Source organism: Pongo abelii, chromosome 7 (genome assembly GCF_028885655.2).
Source record: "Pongo abelii isolate AG06213 chromosome 7, NHGRI_mPonAbe1-v2.0_pri, whole genome shotgun sequence".
Classification (NCBI taxonomy): Eukaryota; Metazoa; Chordata; class Mammalia; order Primates; family Hominidae; genus Pongo; species Pongo abelii.
In genome coordinates this window covers 94165691-94184504 of record NC_071992.2, presented here as the reverse complement: position 1 = coordinate 94184504, position 18814 = coordinate 94165691, and the positions used below count along the sequence as shown (strand labels likewise).

General features: G+C 36.2%; 2 long non-coding RNA genes across 8 annotated transcripts in view; both read right to left on the bottom strand.

Annotated features, from left to right (window-relative positions):
* Window positions 1–18814, bottom strand: part of LOC129061057 (uncharacterized) — a 184388-nt gene that overhangs the window by 68262 nt on the left and 97312 nt on the right. The window lies entirely within an intron of this gene.
* Window positions 8202–17201, bottom strand: LOC129061059 (uncharacterized). Of its 2 annotated transcripts, XR_010141212.1 has the most exons (3): window positions 15498–17201; window positions 8860–14718; window positions 8202–8779 (listed from the first exon to the last, which is right to left on the bottom strand). It is a non-coding gene; the product is annotated as an uncharacterized LOC129061059 (long non-coding RNA). The 2 variants fall into 2 exon arrangements; XR_008528041.2 differs by having other exon boundaries at window positions 8202–14718.

Below are 18814 nucleotides of genomic sequence, written 5' to 3'. Positions count from 1 at the left end.
GACCATGTTGTACTCATCTCTATATTTCCCTTTTATATCAGTTTTAATACCTGATATACAACAGTTGGAGGGTATAGGAGTGCGGGTATGGGGAGTTTTTATTTTTAATTTTACTTCCAGGGCTAGGAGTGTTGTTATTAAGCTAAGTGCTTTTACATTATGAAGCTTAGTTTACAAAGCCCTTTTGGGTATCATGTGCTTGTTTAGGAATCATTGGCTTTCTTTGTTTTTGTCTTTTCAACCTTTTCAAATGTCTACTGCGTGTGCCAAAGGGAGAATCTAAATCTCTGGATATCATGTGTGACTACTTGAAAACCTGTCTCTCCAACTGTTAGGGACAAAAAGATTCTCTGTACAAAAAAAAATATATATCCTGAAGATAATCTGATTTTAATACTGGAAATAACAATTTTGATGAGTAATTTATGTTAAAGGAAAAAAATATTACAAGTGAGTCATTTCTTTGATGAAACAACAGGTGGCAGCAAAGGGGGTAATATTGGCATCCCTACTTTTCAGAATAATTGGAACTGAAAATTGCTTTTAGAAGTCCATTTTGAATCCTGTCTTAAAACCAATAAAATTTTTGAAATATCAGTAAACAGATTTTTAGTAATTATGTTATAAGATATTCTGCTTTTTAAAATAGTTCTGCTTGTAGAACAAATGGGCAGAAATGTGGATCTTTTAAGAGTTCCTTTGGAACCTTCATTTATAAAGACGGGTCACTTTTTGGTAGATCTAAAAAGAAGAAAAATAAACCAACTAAACAGATGCTTAGCTTCCAAACAAATGCTCACAGAACCTCTCTCTTGCATTGGCCAAATTTTCTCTTCCTATAAAGCAATCTGTCCATCACAGCATTTCAATGTTTTCAAATCACCAAATTTAGTTTATTGTAACGTTCGGTATAAGTTGTTTTTTAAAATTCAGAACTAAAATCTTTTTACAGGAAATACTAAACTTGAATAAAGATAATTAATGTAGTATAATAGGTATCAGGATTTATTTGGAAAATTAAAAAAGCAATAGCATTGATTCTAATAATTCCTGAGCTTAAAGTGTACTTTGATGTGAATTATCCGCATAAACTAATATGTTTTTTCTATTTATGCAATTGTAGCAGTGACAACAGCTCTGTTAGTGAAATCCTCTTTCATGTGTAGTCTTGTTTGTAGAGGAAGCTAAGGTCTGAGGGAGGAAGAATCCTCTTTTTACTCAAAGGGGAGCAGAAAGAAAATAGTGAATAGTTATACCAAATCACCGAAGTAGCTCCAGATGTACCAAAAGTAACGATGATTACAAGTCACACACTGAAAGCTACACTCAAGTTTAATTATCAGTACAGTTCTGAATACATTTAAGACTTCCTATCCACTTATAAATGTAACTCTCTTCTTCTTTTTTTAAAATAAATAACCTGCACTTTTAGAAATGGATTTTAGAGATGGCTTATAGCAACTTTATTTTTTACTTTTCTTTTCTTTTTTAAACTGGAAGTGTGAAGGGAGAAATTTTGCCAGTTGACAAGATGATTTCAGGAGAGGTGAAGATCCATGCAATGCTATAAAATAAGCAGTAATGCATTTATAGTCTCCAGATTTCCTTTCATCATCTCATCCTTTCCTCCTAGTAATGCCACCACTACCTACATCAGGCCCACATGCCTTCCTAGTTCTTCTTTTTCCTACTCTTTAAAACTTACTTTGAGATCTCACATTCACACACAACATAAATACCTTGTAACAGAGGCCAAAGCTTTATGTTAAAGTTCTATTGAGCAGAATTTCATGCTCCCAACTATCAAATGGAGCAGGACTTAAAAGACATGAAGTCACATGGGAGAGCTAAGGGTATTGAACTGAGACTAAATCATGTAGTTGCTTCTTCCTCTGTTTCCACATACAACTGGCTGAAACCATTACAATTACACACAGTCAGACTCATTTCAGACATGGCCATGGTATTTGTCTGCAAGACACATGACTTCTATATTCGCAATAATACACACACACACACAGCCAATACAAGCTGAAGCTTATAATAGACACACACGGCCAATACAACTGGAAGCTTTACAGTTCATTTGAAATGATATGAAGAATACAGGTTTACAAATGGCAAAGTAGATCTTCTCTAATTTAGCAGTCTTAAGGAAAAAAGTCAACAGCAACATTCGTGCCTTTGAAGAATTCCTCTCTAAAAACAAATAATGATCTAAGCTGGCTTTGGAGTGTTTGCTTCCATCACACAGCAATGGCTCTCTCCCAAATGGAGAAACTTCTAAAGTCAAAATGTGACTTAACAACAGGGAAAATATAGTAAGACCAGTGAAAATAGTGGAAAGGCAATCGACACAAGGGAAGAAAGAAAAGAGAGTCATAATAAAGGAATTTTGTTTTCAGAGCAGGAAGAATCACATGCACCAGGACTGTCAGGTTCAGTCAAAAACATGTGGAAAATATGTCCCCTAGTCAGGCCACTCTTGGCAATGAACCATAACTGTGAGTGTCGGGTCAATATCAAGTTCTCCTGAACACCATGGCTTACAAACAGGAAAAAAAGGAAGCATCTGAGTCAGATCCCAAAAAAAAGGACAAGAGTGTGTATGTCCTCATTGTGTTTGGTTATCTCTAAATGAAAATAAATGTGGTGCCCCTTGGATCGCCGCCAGAACAGGGTGATGATCTAGAGATGGATTCATTCCACTTTCTGTTCTCTTGTAACTCTTTTAGGAAAGAAAAGTTCTTAGTGTGCAATTATATCATTAAAAACAAGAGCTGTAAAGCCCTCATGACAATAACATGCCTGATTCCTCGCAGATTGAGAATAATTATGCTTCAAAGCCCACTAAAATCTTGGAGAAACCACAATTTGTGAGATAGAAATTAAGCCACACAAAATAGACAAAGCTATACTGAGCAAAAAGAACAAAATTGGAGGAACCAGATTATCTGACTTCAAATTATGCTGCAGAGCTATGGTAATCAATACAGCATGACAGCAGCATAAAAACAGACACATAGGCCAATGGAACAGAACAGAGAACCCAGAAGCAAGTCCATGCATGTACAGTGAACTCATCTTTGACAACGGTGCCAAAAACATCCATTGCAGAAAGAACAGTCTTTTTAATAAACGGTCCTGGGAAAACTGGATATCCATATGCAGAAGAATGAAACTAGACCCCCATCTCTCACCATATATAAAAATCAAATGAAAATGGATTGAAGACTTAAATCTAAGACCTAAAACTATGAAACTACGGGGGCCGGGTGCGGTGGCTCACGCCTGTAATCCCAGCACTTTGGGAGGCCGAGACGGGCGGATCACGAGGTCAGGAAATCGAGACCAACATGGTGAAACCCCGTATCTACTAAAAATACAAAAAATTAGCCGGGCGTGGTGGCGGGAGCCTGTAGTCCCAGCTACTTGAGAGGCTGAGGCAGGAGAATGGCATGAACCCGGGAGGCGGAGCTTGCAGTGAGCCGAGATAGCGCCACTGTAGTCCGGCCTGGGCAAAGGAGCCAGACTCCGTCTCAGAAAAAAAAAAGCTACGAAACTACTACAAGAAAACATGGGAGAAACTCTCCAGGACATTGAACTGAGCAAAAAATTCTTGAGTAATACCCCATAAGCACAGACAACCAAAACAAAAATGGACAAATGGTATCACAACAAGTTAAAACGCTTCTGCACAGCAAAGGATACAATCAACAAAGTAAAGAGGCAATCCACGGAATGGCATAAATTATTTGCAAACTATCCATCTGACGAGGGATTAATAACCAGAATACATAAGGAGCTAAAGCAATTATATACGGAAAAAATCTAATAAACCAATTTTAAAATGGGCAAAAGATCTGAATAGACACCTCTCAAAAGAAGACATACAAATGGCAAACAGGCATATGAAAAGGTGCTCCACATCATTGATCGTCAAAAAAGTGAAAATCAAAACTACAGTGAGATATCGTCTACCCCAGTTAATTATTGCCAAACGACAGGCAATAACAAATGCTGGCGAGGATGTGGACAAAAGGGAGTCCTTATATGCTCTTGGTGGGAATGTAAATTAGTACAACCGCTATGGAGAACAGTTTAGAGATTTCTCCAAAAACTAAAACTAGAGCTACCATATAATCCAGTGATCCAACTGCTAGGGATATACTCAAAAGAAAGAAATCAGTATATTTATGAGATATTTGCACTCCCATGTTTATTGCAGCCCTATTCACAATAGCCAATATTTGGAAGCATCCTGTGTCCATCAACAGATGAATAGATAAAGACAGTGTGGTTTTCCATTCCTGAGTTACTTCTGTGTTCTCACTGATATGTGGGAGCTAAGCTATGAGGAAGCAAAGGCATAAGAATACAGTACTCGGGAGGCTGAGGCAGGAGAACTGCTTGAACCCAGGAGGCGGACGTTGCAGTGAGCCGAGATCGTGCCACTGCACTCCAGTCTGAGCAACAGAGAAAGACTCAATCTCAAAAAAAAAAAAAAAAAAAAAAAGATACAGTAGACTTTGGGGACTTGGGGGGACACGTGGGAGTGGGGCGAGGGATAAAAGACAACAAATATGGTGCAGCGATACTGTTTGGGTGATGGGTGGCATTAGGAGCTCACAAATCTCCACTAAAGAACTTATGTAACCTGTACCCCAATAACTTATGGAAAAATAAAGAAATTTTTTAAGACAATGTAGTACATATACACAATGGAGTACTACTATTCAGCTATTAAAACTAATGAGATTCTGTCATTTGCAACAACATGGATGGAACTGGAGGTCATTATGCTAAACGAAAAAATCCAGGCAAAGAAAGCCAAGCATCGCATGTTCTCACTTATTCGTGGGAACTAAAAATTAAAACAATTGAACTCATAGAGATGGAGAGTAGAATGATAGTTATCAGAGACTGGGAGGGGTAGTTGGAAGAGAATAGCGGGGTGGAGGTGGGAATGGTTAATGGGTACAAAAAATAGTTAGAAAGAATAAATAAGATCTAGTATTTGATAGCACAACTATAGTCAATAATAACTTAATTGTACATTTAAAAATAACTAAAAGATCGTATGCCTCCATCAAGATATCCCATATACTCCATAAATATACACCTGATATGTACCCAGAAAAAATATTTTAAAATTACAAAATTTAAAAATTAAAAAAAATTAACCCACAGATTTGGGACATCTTTCTCTTCAATGCAGTTCAAACGGTTAATCACATTCTTGCACAGATACAATCCATAACATAAGATCTTAAATGCATGGATACAAGCCAGTGTCTCTCTAATGAGCACATAATGAAAGTGTATATAATTACAGGTATGAGTCCTCACTAGAAAAGTATGTTTCTTGGTTTTGGGTACTAGAACTCTTCCAAATTCTCCAAATAGCTGAGACCACCTAGCATTTCAGGATACAGAGAAGAGAATTTGTTTGATTCATGGAATGTTAGGACATGTAACTGATAATAACAATTATAACATTAATGTTATAGACATATATTATATGCCATGTACTGAGGGTAAGTCTGTCATGTGAATTACCTCATTTAATTCTCACAAAACCCTATGGGATAGATTCTAAAGTTCCACAATTACTGAATGAACACCCTTGGAGAAAAATGAGTTCTGGAATTCCAAATATTTTGGATTTTAGAAAGGCAATATTAGATAGATAGATAGATAGACAGATAGATAGAAAGATAGATACACATGCACACACACACACACACACACACACACACACACACAAACACACACACACACAGCTGTGTGATCCCAGTGTAATCTGGTCCATGAACCAATATTGATATATCATTACCCACTAGAGTTCTAGCTATTTTAATGGTTTTTTATCTAACACCCTTTTCCAGGATATCACATTGCATTTAGCTGCCATGTCTCCTCAAGCTCCTCCTGGATTCAGCAGTTCCTCACACTTTCCTTGTCCTTGAATACCTTGGGTTTAGGAGAATACTGGTCAGGTAGCTTGTAGAATGCCCTTCAGCTGGAATTTATCTGCTATATTTCTTATGATTACACTGGGGTCACAGGTTTGGTGGAAGAACCCAGAAGTAAAGTGTTATTCACATCACATCATATATATTATGTGCATACTATCGACATGATCTAACTCTGTTTATAATTAACCTTGCTCACCTTACTGAAGTGATGTTTATTATGTTTCCATTCTGTATAGATACGCCCCCTATTCCCAATTTTATACATTTGGAAGGAAGTCACTATACTAGTTCATGTTTTAGGAGAGAGAAATTATATTATACCTCATTAAGGGTGGATTATCTACATAAATTATTTGGAATATGTCTGCACAGGAGATGTCTCTATTCTCCCTTATTTATTCTTTTCATTTGCTTATGGAATCAAGGAAATTTATTTTACACTTTGGGTTATAATCTAATACCACTTCATTTTGTTCAAATGATTGTAACTGTGGTCACTGGGAGTTCTGTCACTTGTCTCATCATGTATATCTCCTGCCCCAACCCTAAAATCAGTCATTCCTGTAATGATCTCTGGATCTTTATATTGAAGAATGTTATGAGAAACTAAAATCTGGGTACTAATATGTGTTCATTGTTATAGGAATTCTTTCCTAGTGTTTCAAGATGACAGAGTAAAGAAAAATATATTTATACTAACCCATATATATACACATATCTATAAGTATTTCTATATTTAACTGCTATAGTTTGAATATTCATGCTCCCTAAAAATTCATATGTTTAAACCTAATCATCAATGTGCTGATATTAGAAGGTGGGGACCTTTGTGAGGTGATTAGATCATAATGGCAGAGGTCTCATGCATGGGATTAGTGTCCTTATTAAAAAGGTCCCAGAGGCCTGCCTTGTCCCTTCTGCCAGGTAAGAATGCAGCAAGAAGACATCTTCCATGAACCAGGAAGTGAGCCTCACCAGACAGAAAATCCACTGTTGCCTTGATCTCGGACTTCCTCTCCTCCAGAACTGTGAGAAATAAATTTCTGTTGTTTATAAGCTACTTGGTTTGTGACATTTTGTTATAGCAGCCTGAACTCACTGACTGTAACTACCTGTGTTTCTCTTAATCTAAATGAGTTTTCCTACTGATATATCCAACTCTAATCCATTACCACATGGATCATTCTAGCCTGTTCTCCTTGCATGTCTGTAAATTCTCACTACTACAGTAAAAATCCTGGCTTTGACTATCCACCATCTGTTTAATTATTTCTTCAATTTGAGAGTATATATATAGTGTTTTCAGATTTTCTCATCTCTACTCTCATGGAAAATAACTTTATCAGCTAAAACACAGTGCTTATGTACAGTTCCTTTTGACTTTAGTCAGTCTCCACTCATTTTCAGTTACTTAATGACTCAAGACATTTTCCTTCACTCCATTCAGTGAGGATATGTCATAAATGGGTAATACAGTTTTATTCTTTAGTCACATTTTTCATTCTACCTTGGAATACTCCAATATCCTAATGATGTTTTTTCATATGTGAAGGTTTACCTTTTGTGCTGTAATATTCTGTGTGCTTTGGTAAATGTAGAGTTCCACGAATCCACCATTAAAGTATCAAAATAAAACACAAAATAGTTTCTTAACTCTAAACAACGCTGTAAGTTCTTCTATTCAACACTTCCCCCCCAGACTCCTAGGAAAAATTGCCTCTATAACTTTGCCTATTCTAGGATGTCATAAAAATAGAATGATATATTGTGTAGTCCTTTTGGACTGGCCTTTTAATGTCTTATTTATTTAAGATTTGTCAAGGCTTTTACATGACTTGATAATTCCCTTTTTTCCCTGAATTGTATTCCATTATATGAATACATCCAGCCTATTTATCCACTTACCTATTAAAGGATTACTTCCAGTTTTTGGTAACTACGAATAAAGCTGCTATAAACACTTATATTCAGTATTCTGTGTGGACATAAATCTTCAAATCAGTTGGGTAAATGCCTAAGGAGTGTGATTTCAGAGTCATATAATAAGACCATTTTGCTTTGAAAAAAAAAAAAACCTGCCTGTCTTACAAAGTGACTGCAGAATGTTACTTTCCCACAAGCAATGACAGTCTTTTTCTTTTTTCTATATAATTGCCAGCAATTGTTATGTCAGTTATTTAGGATTTTAGCTATTCTAATAAATACACATTAATAGGATTTCAATTTGCAATTCTCTAATGGCATGATGTTGAGCATCTTTTCATATGCTTTTTTGATACCTGTATAAATTTTTTGATGAGGTGCCTAATTCAAAATTTTACCATTTTTTAATCGGGTTATTTGTTTTCTAAGGGTTTTTTTCCCTCTATTTAGATACTCACACTTTATAAAATATGTATTTTGCAAGTATTTTCTGAGTCCTCACTGTATTTTTTATTTTCTTTACAATGCCATTCCCAGTGCAAATACTTTTTAATGAAGTTCAACCTACCAATTATTTTCATGGATTGTGATATTGGTGTTATAACTATAAACTCATCATCCAAGCCAAGATTGTGTATTTTCTTCCGTGTTTTCCTCCAAAAGATGTATAGCTTCATATTTTTCTTTGGGTTAATAATTCATTTCGAGTTAATTTTAGTGTAATGTGTATCGTCTGCATTTAGGTCCTTTTTTTCCCCTTTGGCATATGGATTTCCATTGCTTCAGCACCATTTATTGAAAATATTACCTATTCTCAGCTGAGTTGTCATTGTCAAAACCCAGTTTACTGTATTTGGGTGGGTCTATCTCTAGGTTACCTATTCTCTTTTTTTTTTCTTTTTATTATTATTATTATTATTATACTTTAGGCTCTATGGTACATGTGCGCAACAGTTACCTATTCTCTTACACTGATGTGTAGAGAAATAAGTCTTGAAATCAGTTAGTCTGAGTTTTCCTCTGGCTTTTTTTTCTCCTTCTATATTGTATATGGCATTCTAGGTCTCTTGACTTTTCATATGCATTTTACAACAAGCTTGATGATATTTAAAATTACTGTGCTGGGACTTTGGTACTAAATTGAGTATATATTTCAAGTTGGGAAAAAATGACATCTTAACAATATAGATCTTCCAAGCCATGAACATAGAAAATCTCTCTGTTTATTTAGATGTCTACTTCTTTCATCAATGTCTTGTAGTTTTCTATATACCAGAACTATATGTATATGTTTGATTTGTATCCAAGTATTTCTTGGTACTATCGTACATTTTTTAAAATTCCAAATTCCAATTGTTCATTGCTAGTATGTAAGAAAACAATTAACTTTTGCATATTGGTTTTGTACCCTCTAACCTTGTTATGCTTGACTATTAGCTGCAGGAGTGTGTGTGTGTGTGTGCGCGTGTAAATCCACCTGTGAATACAAACAGTTTTATTACTCCCTTTCCACTACATACACATTTTATTTACTGTTTATGTTTTATTGCATTAGCTAGAACCTGGCAGTACAATGTCAGATAGAACTGGTGAGAGTCTATGTATTTGCCCTGTTCCTGATCTCGGGGAGAAAATGTATTGCCTTTCACCACTAAGAATGATATTAGCTGCAATTTTTTAATAAATGTAATTTCTCAAGTTGAGGAAGTTCCCCTTCTATTCCGAGTTTGCTGACATATTTTATCATGAATGGGTGTTGGCGTTTGTTTTCTGTCAGTTGATATAATGTTGTGATTTAATTCTTTAAGGCTTCTGATTTGGTGGATGACATTGATTAGTTTTCAAATGTCTTTTTATACCTGGAATAAATGCCACTTTGGGATGGCATTTTTTAAATATATTAATATGTAGTTTTGATTTAAAATATTTTGTCACATATTTTTGCATTAATATTCATGAAAGATATAGTTTTCTTTTCTTGTAATTCTTTCTGTAGTTTTCTTTTCTTGTAATGTCTTTATCTGTTTGGGGTATTAGATAAACAAATTGAGCTAGAAAGTGTTCTTTCTTTACTTTGGGATTCTCTAAGTCCTCCTCAGAGAGCTCTTGCAGCTCTTTCACGTAGAATTATATGGAGCCTTGCTGTAGCAGTAAAATGTGGAGGATGGAGAGAATTCTACAATCTTCCAATTAAGTCTGGTCTTTTAGTGTGCTGTGTCTCAGGGCTGTGGTCTTCACATGTGTTTCCTAGTTTTACTCCTTCTTACTCATTTCACAGAAGAAAAAAACAGAAGCAAAGTAGTCGGAGTAAATGTGTCTAAAATCATGAAGAGCTAGGATTTGAATCCAATCAGTAATATGACAGAGCTTTTCTCATAACTTGAATCTTCTCCTGGTTTTCTGAAGCCCAAACAAGCAGAATATTCAAAAGCACACATTTTGGTCAAGGCCTATGTACAATGGAGGAACACCTGAAAAAAATGTTCGGACGCTTTTCCCTTTTCAGCCTATATCTGTCCCACTAATTTTTCGTGAACAAACCGCACTTTAAAGATCACTCTACAGGTCAAGACTCTGACATTCTGTATTCAGATGTAAACACAGAACACTTAGCCAGCCAGCTGTGTGGATTTAAGCAATTTAATATCTCTAAACTTAGTTTTCCCAATTGTAAGATGAAGAAAATAATAGCACGAAATTCATAGTTTCCTGAGAAAAATAAATGAAATGATGTCAGTATAGGTCTTAGCATAGTGTTGACATACAGTAAGTGCTCAATAAATGTTAAATAGCATCACTTGCAGACTCATGAATTTCATCTTAAAGTGGGCCGAGTATTCAGAATAAAGGAGAAATAAATGTTTATCCAAAGGAGTATTTGGGAATCTGTGAGGAAGTAGTTTGATCATCATAATAACTAGGGTTTTATTTTGGTTTTTAGCATTCTGGGGCCAGAGATGCAAATTAACCTGCCACATACAGTCCTGTGCAGTGAAGAATTGTCCAAGTCAAAATGTTAATAGTGAACATGGAGAAACACTTATGAAAAAACAGATCAAAAGGAATGACAGCAAGTAGGTACTGAGATAATCAATGCTCTTCTGCTTTGATGCATATTTCAAATCCATTGATTGTAACACAAAAAGAAAGCAGTAGGATAATTTTAAATATTATTTTCCATTCACATTGGGTACCGGGCACAATGTACCCTAATTCTAACATAACATGCCATTTTAGTGCCAAATTATTTATTCTGTCCCCAACTTCCAACTCCAAAATTCTCCTTTGTGAAATGTTTGCTATTTCACTGGGTTGCTGATTCTGTAAAATTGCTGTGTTTTTCCATGTTTGCAGACTTAGCTCTCAATATATCTGCTTTATATAAAATATCCCTATTATTCCAGATTTATTTTTCTTCATCTTAACAACAAAGTGGAAGCAAGAGGACAATCATATAACTTTGAAACTGCAGGTTTTCAAGATATACCAAAGCTATTTCAAAAATGTGAATTAAAAGCAATATAATGTTTTCTGTTCTAACTGTAAGAAGGCACCTAGCTCAGATTACAGGTGGTGTACACAGATTGCTCTTATTCCTAGTAGATTTAAAATGTATGAACATGGGCCTGGCGTGGTGGCTCACGCCTGTAATCCCAGCACTTTGGGAGGCCAAGGCTGGTGGATCATGAGGTCAGGAGTTTGAGACCAGCCTGGCCAAGATGGTGAAACCCCATCTCTACTAACAATACAAAAATTAGCTAGGCGTGGTGGCAGACACCTGTAATCCCAGCTACTCTGGAGGCTGAGGCAGGAAAATCTCTTGAACTCAGGAGGCAGAGGTTTCAGTGAGCCGAGATCGTGCCACTGTATTCCAGCCTGGGCAACAGAGTGAGACTCCGTCTCAAGAAAAAAAATATGAATTTGATAACTTTAAGATATAAGAAATCAGAGACAGTATAGACTAGTAGTATCGTTTTCACTTTAATGTCGTAAATAAGTAAATAGGCATGATCTTTTGAGCACACACCAAAGTTTCCCAGCACATCCCAGAGTCAGCTCTATACCATATCCTTACTGGGAATTAATTGTTTCTTCTTCTCTCTGGTTCACAATTATCATTGTGCAAGGAGATATGATCCTATCACTGCCTATATTCACAGAATCCCTCAAAAATAATAGCTTCTTTTTCATTTTACTTCTCTCAACATACAGCTCAAGCAAGAATAAAATGAATCAATATCTGAAAAGGCAACACTAGCCACTCCACTTCCTTTCCTCTCCACTATCTCTCTTCCAAGGCAACAGCAACAACAAAACATCTCATGAAAACTGCCTTCTGGAAACCATCACACTAGCTCATCAGGCATACCCAAACCTGTCTCACTCCTAAGCAGACTTGGGGTGGTTCCATGATATCGCTTCCCTAGTATTTCTGCCCTGTACATGAAATGTTAACTATGTATATCAGTTGGTTCCATGAAATTCAAAGGCTTCTTTTAAATCAAACCAATTGTTCTTCTAATACAAGACTTTAAAAAGGAAACACAAGATGTGTTTTGGAAGCACTGAAACAGAAAACAGTGAGTTCTCCTCACTCCAATTATTTATCTTTGAAATCCTGATGGGTTGCTAAAATGGGTTTACAAACAAGTCTTTTCAGCCCAAGAAGGTCTCAATTATCTTTTTCTTTTTTCTCTTCTACCTCTCAAACTCATTACCCTGGCTATTGTCCCATCCACTAAGACACTATTTCACAGGCATTCCCCATCTTGGGCAGGAGCACCATTAATTCGAGCATTTTTCTCTCCTCTCTTGGACACTGCTAGACCCACAGGGTACTCTGCATTTAGCAGACATCTCTGCTTTGTACCAAAGGCATCATGTTGCCAAAATTATGCAGAATTCTGCTGGGCAAAGTTCGGGAGAATACTTTCCTTCTCATCTCTTAGAACGGGAACAAAACTCTGTAGTTTACATCCTAATATCTTGTGTTTTCTAGTAAAATAGAGCTTTTAAACTTTTATATACAGTTATCTTTCTTTGTAGGACCCAGACAATCATCTCGGCATAAGCAAGTGACAGCCAAAACTGTTCTCAGCTTCATTAGTTCTGCCCATCTGAAATTTGGTTACCTGTGCAGGCTTGGTTGGGATAGCTTCTCTCCCAAGGATCTTTTGCTCCTCATGCAAATATACTTCTGATGAAAATATTCCATCATTTCTGATTTTGACCATGAGTACAAGAGAGGCACAAATTGGGGACTCCCAGACATACTTGGGAGGAAACTTGGGGAGGCTAAGAAGTAGTTGTCTGAAATAAAGTCATAGGCCAATTGTCAGTGAAACACAAAATACATTTTGGAACATCCAAGTAGGATTACAGTGGGAAGATGTAGGTACAACTTTGTAAATATAATTACACAATCAAAATGAGTACTAATCCAGGCTCAAAAATCTCATTAGGGTAACAATAAACTCTTTTGTCTGAGGTGCCTATGGCAATGTCTATTCTAGTTTTGATTCAAGTCTTCAACTTTCTATCTTCCTCTTTTTACCTTTTATCCTCCTCCCCCTCCCTTTTCCTCTCTCTCTCACATTTGTGTAATATTTAAAAGTTTGTTTCAGACAGAGTTAAATTTTGATTTCTTACCACAGTACTAATCAAATTGTGGTCTGCCAGTGCATGAACTGCTTATTTCTGGTCAACAATAAGAAAAGCACAGAAATTGATATTAACCATTTAGAAACTTTTATTGCCATTGAAGATTACCACAACATTTAATTTTAAGCTTGATGAATCTAGTTATAAAAACTAGAGCTTATTTTTTTTCTTAACTCTGTTTTTCTAATATTTTTTATTAATGTAATGAAGGGATCCTTCTGTGACAGATCAGAAATTTAAAAAAAAAAAAGAACTGTCACAGGTGATTAGACCTGCTTGAACCTTTTGTAACATTCTTTTAGCAGAAAATGAATGTGTCATATGCATATTGGCTTTTCCGGAATCCATGAGGTGAATGAATTTTCAGGCTTGGATGAGTGTTATAAACTAAAATAAACTAAATGACCAGAATCACCACCAAAATCAGGCCTCATAATAGTCTGGCACTAACGTTGTTGCTGCCACCACTATCACAATATAACCAGACTTTGGACCTCAGGGGGTCTGTTGCTGTCACTCACTGTCCCTGAAACAGCATCTTCCCTCTCCCCAGTCCTTTGCATTGCTCACCCTAGATTCAAACTACCGGGTTAGAATATCTCATTGGCCACACCAACATCCTTCCAAGTGCCTTCTGAAAATGCCTGTTGGGTCTATGAATACCGTCTGCCACTAACATCTATCCCATCTGTGGTAGTTCACTTTTTCCCAAGAGCCAGCCTCCGTTTACAGGCAATGGAGTAGAAGAAGCTGCCTAGGTAGTCACTGAAGATACCGAAGGAATTTAAATGAGAATTTGACATCCAATATCAAGGAAGCATTCCTAAAGTGTAAGCCACCTACTGTTTTGTGGTAAATGAAACCACTCATATATAATTGCCTGTAGCTCAGGAGTATTTGGGCCCCTGCTGACCGTGTTTAATGAAGGACATAAAGCCTTACAATTTCCAGATGCATGAACTTGAATCAATATTGTACCTTATTGAGTTCTCATTTCCTAAAAGAAAGAGGGGCCATCTTATCTTCAAGACAGTGTTTCCCAGAATCCATATGAAAGAAATATCAAAACTTCATGGCAGTCGATGAAACACACATAAGATTCTTCAGATTACCCACATGAAATGCTAGCATAGTCTCTCCTTGATATCTTGTTCTCCTTTATAAAACAAATATTAATACAGTAATTTCATGCTTTCTCAGAAGAAAGACACAAAATTATGTATCTAATAAGAAGCTGCTATTAAGGAATAAGGCAGAAGAAGCCTATAATAATTGGAATAAAACAACACACAGTAACGTGTCATAGGAGACCTAAAGTACTCATACATTTTTTGTGTGATAGAAAAAACAAGGTTTTGTTGGTGGGAGATGAGAAGGAAAATAGAATAGGCTTAGGGAGAGCTTGTTGTTTTCTTTACTGCAGAACTGAGTAGGAAACAGTTCCAATGACTTAGCATGTGACAGGCTCTTAGTGATTATTCAAATTAAAGTGAGTTTCTGGAGCATGTCATGTCTGTAAGCCTGACATTTTTAGAAATGACAGTGTGTCTGAGAAAAAGCGTTTAGCATATTCTCAGTGGTAGCTAAATATGAAATGCCAGACTTCTCCCTGCTCTGCTGAATGAATTTTTATGGAGAACTGATGGATGATTACATTATCTTGAGGGTGAAGGAGAATTTAAGATGTCTTTAGTGTATTTTGCTTTAGTGTCCCCTTTGTCCCTATTCTGCAAAGAAGTCAAGTTTAAAACTCACAGAAATGCACAACAATTATGGTATTATATAAAATTACAATGTCATAAAGTGCTAAAATAATAATAATTCCACTGACGTAGAGAGGGGGAAATAACATTTAGGCAAAAGCAGGTCTAATATATAATATCTTAAGTACAACGTGAAAAACATGGTATGATCTGTAAAAAATACATCACTTACCAATATTACAGTTCCAAGTTTCTCATTCATGCTCAAATGAAAACTTCTCAAGTGCTGTCCCATTACAGAAGAACACACAACATTATTAAAATTCTATGCCTCAGGGCCGCGCACAGTGACTCATGCCTGTAATCTTAGCACTTTGGGAGGCCAAGGTGTGAGGATTGCTTGAGGCCAGGAGTTCGAGGCCAGCCTGGCCAACCTAGCATAATCCCATCTCTAAAAAATAAAAATAAAAATAAGTAATTTTTTAAAACCCTGTAACTAGGACTCAATGCACCAAATTCTACCTGTGTGCTTTCAAGTAAGGGAAAGTCACTCCTTTGACAGACTCCAAGAGCCCTTACCAAAAAACCTAATCTGACTCAGCACTATTGAGATAATCATAGTGGTGTTTTCACCAGGTTGGGCTAGTCTTACAAGTGTAAAAAAGCAAATTATAGCATTCCCAAGTGGGAAGGCACCATACACATCAATCTTTCCAAGTTTAAATGGCCATATTGATGGCATTGGGTAGAAGAGATTATCTGCTTACCAACCTGCTTTCCTGGAAGTTTACAGAAACAACTACCTTTTGCTCTGAATTAACGGAAGTTTTGATTTTATTTTAGGACTATTTCATAAGTACTTTCAGAGTCATTATTCAGAGGTCTGCCTAAGAGCCCCCTTTTTCTACAGATGTGAAATAAAGAAAAATGCAGATAGGAGGGATAAGTGCATGTTCTCTCCATTGCAATGTCTGTTGTGAGGTGGGGAGGAAAGAGATATGAATTCTATCAAAATTAATGGAATGCTATTTTCATGTCAGCTGATAGAATTTCATGGGGGCTTTTACAAGTAATTTAAAACGCATCCGCTTTGAGTGTGCATGTTATTACAGGTTGTTGAGTCTGTATGGCTTGTCATTTGAGGCCAAAGCCCACTCCTTATTCATTCTTCCATGCCCATTGCCTTCCACAGTGCCTTGCTAATAGGCTCATACTTCACTTATTAACACTTAATCAAATCTGAATGAATGAAAGAAGACACTGAGATTTAGATTGTCATAAGAACTACATTTTTTTGGCTCAATTTTCCTTCTTCACAAATAATAACAATTAATGTATTAGCTGGTTTCACATGACAGGCAATATTCTAATTGCTTTGGATTCTAACTTATTGAAACCTTATAATGACATTAGGACATTCTACTATTACCGCTACACAAATTTGTAAACTGAGGCAGAAAGAGATTAAGTAACTTGCCCAAGATACTGTAGTTATTGTGTGTATGACCATAAATTCAACTAAGGCAGCTTGGGTCTGGAGCTGGGTTCTTAAACATTTCTCTATGCCGTTGAAGGCACAAGTGAGTTAAAAGGAGAATGGCAAAATTGGCGCCTCTCAAAAATTTTTGGAAGTTTCAGTATCTAAGCAGTTCATTATCTCTTATTACTTTAGCTTTTCTCTGAGAGCACTTTACCGATAATTAACTAGACTTCTCATCTTTTAATAAATTTAAAACAAATCTCTTTCCCATAGCACACAACTTTGCAAACTTTAAATACCTCTAATAAAGAGAGATAGGCTCTACTTTTTTAAGATAAAATTTTAAAGCAGTATTTTTACCAGTCCTCTTGGAAATCCTACTATATGAGGGATATAATAGAGTGAAATATTTGAAGACATAGTTAAATATGTCTTTTTATTTATTTATTTATTTATTTATTTATTTTTTCTATGTGTCTAAAATACAACTTAATATTTTTCATTGCAATAGAAAGTACATCTGCTTCCATGATAAAGCCTAGCCTTTAACTGGCCCCAGACCCTGGTGAGCATGCTCTGGGTATTAAAGCACCGACCCTTGGTATATGTGTGGATTGAGGTGGAGGATGAGGTGTCGGGGGCTGGGTTCTGAAATCCTACTTACTCTTCCAATTTTCAATTTCTACTAGTAATAATTAAATTCACTTAAAAATCCTTGTAGCATTTAAATCTCATTTCAGATTAAAGTGGTGGTCATGGTGTTTGTGGTAGTGTCTTTTATTGTTTGCTTTTTGTTTGGCTTTGTGTAGGGACTAATTTCTGTGCTGCCACCTTTCCAAAGTTCGATTCTAAAAAAATTGCCATTTCCCAGTCCAACTGGATAAAGCAGTGTTGTATTAATGTTTTAAAAGCATTGACTATGGTGTTAGCACATATGCTTTCAACTACCACATATTGTAGGTGTAACAACCAAATCACTTGACTTCATTTGCTTTGTGTTCCTTATTTGTGCTATGGATATCATGCTAGTCCATTTCTTACAGAGTTGTTTCTACATTCATTAATTTATTTTGCAGGTCAACAAAGAGTTCTTGAGCATCTGCCAGACCAAGCACAGTTCTAGACATCAAAGAACCTGCAATGAATAAAGCAAGTCTCTTTCTTCAGGAAAATTACAGCATAATGTTGTCACAATTAAGTTTTTTTCATGCATGTAAAGCCCTCATGCATACATTTGTCTGATACTTACTGAACTCTAAAAACACATTACTACCCATTTTAGTAATTAACATTTGGCATTTGCCTTGCCTATTAAAGTTTAGAAGTTAAAGAACTTATTTTCAGCTCTTAGGCCCTGATTATCTCTGGGGGATCACAAGGACTACTAACTAAAAAAAATGAGGAGTGGGAGAGTGGAGGGAAGCACGGTATGGGTGATTAATAACAATTTTGCTAGAGCTCTGTGAAAAGCTGCATAGAAAGGGTATTTGATATTTGATGTTTGAGCAGAATGTTAGGAACAAGATTTGACAACTAGATAAGAATGGAAGGAGTAATCTGGGCAGAAGGAACAGTATGAGCACAAGCTGAGAGGTGTGAAGCTTCATGGCATGCGTGGAAAACAGCAGCAAAATAGTCTGACAGGAGTAGAAAGCACCAGAGACGGCACAGGCAAGGCAAATTATGGCATATTATAAACAGCTTCAAGTGCTATGCTAAGTCAGAAGCTGGAAATCATCCTAAATATAATGCAGAAAAATATGAAGGTTTTAAATCAGGAAATGAGAGAATCAGGTGTGCACTCTAGAAATTTAACAGTTAGAAGTACAGATTGGAGTGTGCAAGCCTGGAAATGAGCATGTACATTATGATTTTGGGTAATAATTTAGGTAACATATAAAGAAGTAGCACAGTGAGGTGAGAGGGTAGACAGATTACAAAATAATTTCGAAGGAGGAGAAAAAAGAGATTTGGTGAAAAGAAGTAGATAAAGAAGAGACTGAGGAAAGCAAATCTTTCCAAATCACCTTTTAATTATCCTTTTGGATGTGATATTAAATATTGAAGGG